We start from the raw sequence: 6067 nt of genomic DNA on the forward strand, positions 1-6067 counted from the left end.
ACCTTGTCTAAATGCCTTTTAAACACCTCCAGGGATGGTGACTCCAGCACTTCCCTGGGCAGCCTGTTCATGCCTGACAGCCCTTTCTGTGAAAAATTTTTCCTTGTATCGTGTCTGAACCTTCCCTGGTGCAGCTTGAGGCCATATGAAGGACTGTGAGCAGGGTGGTGTGTATAGGTGTTACATATAGGTGCCAGGCATGCACCTTTCCCAATATAAGGGTCTGGAAACATTGTTTCTTTTTATTTCACTTGAAGAAACAAAATTAGTGATTGATTTGTGTTAAGTATCTTGAAACTAAGTAGGCATGAGGAGATTTGCTTTAATTAACAAGGTGCTAACGTGCTCTGGGACCATTTAATGATGCACATATGTGTCGAGGGTTTAGATTGCAGGGTGACAATAAAACCCTGGCAGATGTATTGTTAACCTCCTCTCCTCCCTCCCTTTCCCACTCAGGACAGGTGATTGGGAGGAAAAGAAGGACAGAGAGAAGAGAGAAAAATTAAAAATGTTTTACTAATGCTACTAATAAGAATAGAGAAAATAACACAAGATATACAAACCCAATCTTGAAAGTCTCAGCAACTGCAGAGCCAGCACCTGAAGTCCTGGACTGGACTCTGCAGCCAACCGGAGCTGGATTCAGTCTCTCACTAGGCCTCAGTTCGCTGGGACGACTAGCAAGGTCCTCTCCTAATGTCGGCCATAAGCAGAAAGGAAAAGGAAAGGGGTGAGATCCTAGTGATCTCCCACTTTTATATGAAGTATTCACGTGAATGGAATGTTATACATAGTTGGTCAGTTTCTTGGTCATTTGTTTCTCCTTGTCCCTCTTGCGAGATGTCCATCTGTGCTTATCAATAACTTTGCATTCCGTTGCTGTGTTTACCAAAACATGCATCTGGTTCTCCAGGAAAATGCAGCTAATAAGAAGGCTTTAGCTGACAGGCAAATTAACTAAAAGAGAAACTTGTTTTTAACAAAACCAAGACAATATGTTGCAACCACGGAATATTGATCCATTTCATGTGTAGTTGATAATTTAAAGGCCCAAAGCTTGTGTAGGAACTATCTGAACCATTTTAAAACTTTGTAAACAACTTCCTTGCCCATACTGTGTTGCAATAGCAGTAATCAAAGATGTGTAAGGATGGAAACTTCCTAAAATTAGTGTATACAGCCAAAAGCAAAATTTCTACATATTTTTCATGTTTTGTTTACTTTGATGAAGAACTTCTTACAGATAAGAGCTTCAAAGGAGCAGGAATTTTAATGGCAGTAAAAGGAGTTTGTACTAGAGGGCTTGCTGCCCTTTGATGCAGTTGTTATGCATGTGGAGTTTTACAACTGTTTTGAGATATCAGAAAAGCAGATGGCTTTTTGTAAGAACAGTGTAACCACTATCAACCTTTGAATTCCAAAATTAGCTGTTCTTATGTTCCACATCTCCCTCAAGTGTTAGACTTGTGGCCAATGTGCTTGAAGACAGCTCTGGTGGAAATTAAGGGTAAATCTTATGGAATAAGTATTCGTAAAGATTGTCTCATTTTTAAATTTTTCGTAGTGTTATCTACTGAACCAGTTTTAATGTATTAAAGCAGTTTCTACTGTGATACTTCAGTGATACTGGCTTGCAGACAATAGGATTCTAAGTAGTGTTGACATAGATACTTTTACTCAAATTTAGTTAAAACAATTCTTATGCTAGAATTCCAATGATGAACAGTTTCAAAGAAAAGAATGAAGCACTGAAGGAGCTGGAAATAAAGCTGTATTTCAGATTACTAATAGGTGTAATGCATTTAATGTGGGGAAAGCCTGTATAGTAAGTAATCCCTTGAAGAACTTCCTGCAGCAAGGAGAAAAACTCCAGTTTCACAAAAGTGAAACTGCAAAACTTCAAGTAGCTGGTTAGCTCTTACCTTCCGCACATGGAAGTGTAGCCCCGTATTTAATCGAAGCTTAATTGCAAGCTAACAGTGCTATTTTAAAACACATTTAAATTAAAATATTGAGGTGATACGAACAAAAGAAGGTGGTTGTAGGATATGAGTGAAGCAATAGCTCACCCTCGATCTGTGCAGGGACTGCAGGCAGAAGGGACTGAATCACCACTATTTTGTGGTGGGGAACTCATCCCCCGGTGCACCAAGGCTTGTGTCTAAAGTCATGGTGTCAGCCTGCCCCATTAGCCTCTGCCTGACAGAGACTATCACCACAGGTGGCATCTTTAATATCTGCTGTGTCCCAGTTGTGGGAAGCTGCGGTGTAAGAAAACTTCGATAATGGCCAATGTGCTGTACAAAGATGTGTGGTAAGGTTTTAGTCTTGTGGGAGGAGGTAGGGAAGAGAAAAAAGTGCAGCTCAACCTCTCTGACTAACAGAGATAGAGGCCAAGTGAAAAGGGGAGACATAAACCCTCTTTTCTTCCCAGCAGGTTACCTGGCAGTCAGGACCAAGCACATGAGGAAGAAAAAGACTGTGTTACTAGATTTAATTTGAAGCCTTGCTGTTCCAGTCTGAAGTGATGTTGGCAGTCTTGGTGTGTACTTGCTGCAAAACTTTTAACGTGAACTGTGAATGTCACTGAAATTCAGTCACTGCTGTTCCGTGTGACAGGGACTGACTGCATGGGTCCGGTAAAATATTCACCTAGTAGGGGATCCATGGGAGAAGTATTAGATCTGGATAAACAATAATGATGCCTTGCGAATACACGGTCCCAGTCAGCAGTGATTTGGAGTTTGGAGGATTTTGAATCAGAAGCGGACACGACTGAGGTACAACTATTCAAAACTGACAGTGGCTGTGCCCTGGAGTTCCTGTTCTGCAGGTGAGCTCTAGCACATCTACTGCCTTTGTTTTCTCTTGAGGTGTATAGCTCTAACACCCTGCAAACTAAACTACTTTATTTATTTATTTTAGTCAAATGAAATAACTAGATTTGTAATGTTGTGTGTCATAGTCAAGCAATTATTAAAAAGTAATGAAAGATTGTCTTCAAGTGTGTTTTAAAGTGCAAGAAACCTAATGAAGGGCTTATATATGCAGGTGTTCAGCTGCTTGGTTTGTGGGTTTTTTTTCCTCTCCCATTTGCAACCAGTGGTGACGTACTCCCATAAGCAGGGAATGATGAAGCAGTCAGGTGTGTTTTTTCCCACGAAGAACAAGGAACAGGGGATTAAAGTCACTCAGATATGGTGGATGATGTAAGACCAGTAAACATTTTTCTCACAAAAATCAAGTCGAAGACCTTACTGAGAACTGATTTATTTACAAGATATTTTTTCCTCTTTATCAGATTCCAAATTTCATGTGTTAAAATACAAGAAACTCCACAGAGACAGAGGGAATGGTGCGTGAGCAATAGATACACAGTGATGGGGCAAGTTTATTCTTAATACAAAAGTTGTGGTCTTCTGTGACCACAGAGCAGGTAATTTCTGGAATGCTGTCTTTGGTTTCACAAGCAGTAATTGGTTCCTTGGCTTTAGGAAAGCAGAAATTCAGAATCCAGGAAGAGAACCTGAGGTGCTGTGCATTAGGCCCTCCACTATTTCTGGTGATTCAGTTTCCTTAAGGGAAATTCACTAAGGTGTGTAGTGTTGGGGTTTTTTTTAGTTGTTTGTATGTGTATGTGTGGTAGGTTTTTTTTTTCTTCCGCTCTCACTTTTCTTTCCCTCTCACTTTCTTCTGAAATTGTATCAGTGCTCCAGACTAGAATGATCTTATTTCTTTTACATCTGCACTGAAGTTCAAAAACACTGTGAAGAGCCTTATCTTGTGTTTCCATTTCCTATGGTTTCTGTCTCCTGCTGTAGCTTCTGGTGCTGCTTAAAGTCTTCACCAGCCTGTCCTTTCCTTCAAAATGATGGCTGATTTCTGCAAGTGTTGAGGGGCACCCTGCGGAGGGAAACGGGAACGGATCTGAATGTGTAGAGTGTGTATAAAAGACTTCATTGCAAATAATATGAAACTACTATTTGTGTTGTTTTTATACTTCACCTAGAATCTGAGAGCCTGCCAGTAGTTTCTTATGTATATATATATCTCTCTGTGTGTCTGAGTGTGTCTATGTATAAGCATAATGAGGATGATATTAACATATATGAATTTGGGAACAGCATTTATCAGTTTACTGTTCTACCGAGTAGCTGCATTTATGCTAAGTGTTCTTGTTATTCATGGCCCATTTAAGAAGAAAAGATGTATTGTTTGGGGGAAAGAACTGCTACTGCCTCATTCTGAGCATCAACTGAGAGGGATGATGTAAGGTTGTTAAGGTAGCTAAGGTGTATTACTGCAGAAAGAAATAAGTTTTATAGGGATGAATAAAGAAAAGGATTGCTCTACTCGGCATCTTCAATGGCGTAGCATAGGCTGTTTTCAGGATATCTGGGAAGATGTAGGTCAGTTGAAGTGGGTGCAGAGGAGAACAGTATGAGCGATCTGAGGTCTGGAAAACCCTGAAGCACATCCCTCCTTGTTCAGAAATGCTTCCTTGTTCCTAGCTGGCAGGGAAGCCTGTCGCTTCCTTCAAAATTTTCAGCCTCTTTGACAACAAAAATTAAGTTACTTCAAATAACCTGAGCCTACTGCTCTCAAAAACCCAGCCTGCACTCCCAAATTACAGAGGATTTAAAGGGAGAGAAAACCATTTTGATGCAAAAAGGAAATAATGCAGAAACCACGGAGGAGAGCAGGCTGGAATTACAGCTGGACGACCTTTGGGTTTAGCTGCATCATATTTTGGCTGCATTATCCAAGTGCTTTGCTGAAGCCTTTCCTGCTTTCCCAGCCGGCGTTGCTCTGCCGTCCTTCACTGTGGGGAGCTGTGACCTTGTCAGAGGGCAGCTGGCTCTGCCCCGTGCTGTCTGGTCAGCTCTTCTCAGGCCATGTACCCCTCTGGGCAGCACGGCCACTGGGCTCAGGTTTCCCTCCTTCAAGTTGTGCATCTGGCAGCAGAGCCAGGACACGTTGCAAACACCAAGAGTAGGGGCAGGGAGAGCACGACATCATTTTCGATCACCTAGCAGTTCCAAAGCTGAGATCTTTGCCTCCCCTTTCATACAGGTGATATTGTATCACCTGTGTCACCCACTTGCTGTCTCATTGATTCACATGCTTCACACAGCCTAATGTGGCTTCCTACATGTCTACCCATTTACATTGCTCTGAAAAGTGCAGGTAGATTTGAAGTATCCTGGTTTTATTAGTCCCTGACTGTGATTACACAGCTTCATCAGTATCATTGGTGTTAGCAGAGCTTCTCCTATGAGATCTGTAGTTTTCTGCATTTAAGCATTCTTATCAGTCAACATGCATACAGAGGGAAACAAATCAACCCAAACCTGCTGGAGCAGTGTGACTTTGTGTTTAACATTCAGAAGTACCATGAAATTACCTCACCAGTTAGATTAATACACAGACACAACTTCATTTGAGGCTCTTGTCTGTTTCCAGGGTTCATTTTCCTCTGCCTCCACCACATTTCATATCTTCTTTTAATTTGGACAAGTCCATATTTGTCTATTCTGAGGAATTTTACCCATTTCAAGAGGGACAGGGCATGCAGGACTTGGTGTTGGCTGCTTACTAGGGAGTTGGACAAGTCTGGAGCTTTCTAGTGGCTTCAGGTGATACCTCCAGGCCCAAGCATGACCTAACACCAAATGTATGGCAATGGTTCCTTGGAATAAATGGAACTGCCTTTTCATCTGGATGCAGTCTGAAAAGTTAACAAAGTATTTGGCAGATGGAAACCAGGCTGCAGGAATTAGTTTTGACAATCCCATGCCGCGCCTTGTAGGAGATCTGTGCCATCAGCCCACTTCTGTTGGCAGCACCAACCTGCTGGGAAGGCGGCTGTCCTGCAAGTGCTGCGTGCTGGGGTCCCACACCTCTGGCACACAAAGGTCCCACTCGCCCTCCGTGACAGGGTGAAGTGGCCAAGCAGCATTGTGGCTGTGCTCTGCTCTCCTGGGCACCTTCAGGAATTAGTAGTTCATCCTCAAGGAATGGAGAAGGCTGTGAAGGGAGAGTCTCTGGCCTCGAGACTAGAGTT

Source organism: Columba livia, chromosome 1, assembly GCF_036013475.1.
Source record: "Columba livia isolate bColLiv1 breed racing homer chromosome 1, bColLiv1.pat.W.v2, whole genome shotgun sequence".
Lineage (NCBI taxonomy): Eukaryota > Metazoa > Chordata > Aves > Columbiformes > Columbidae > Columba > Columba livia.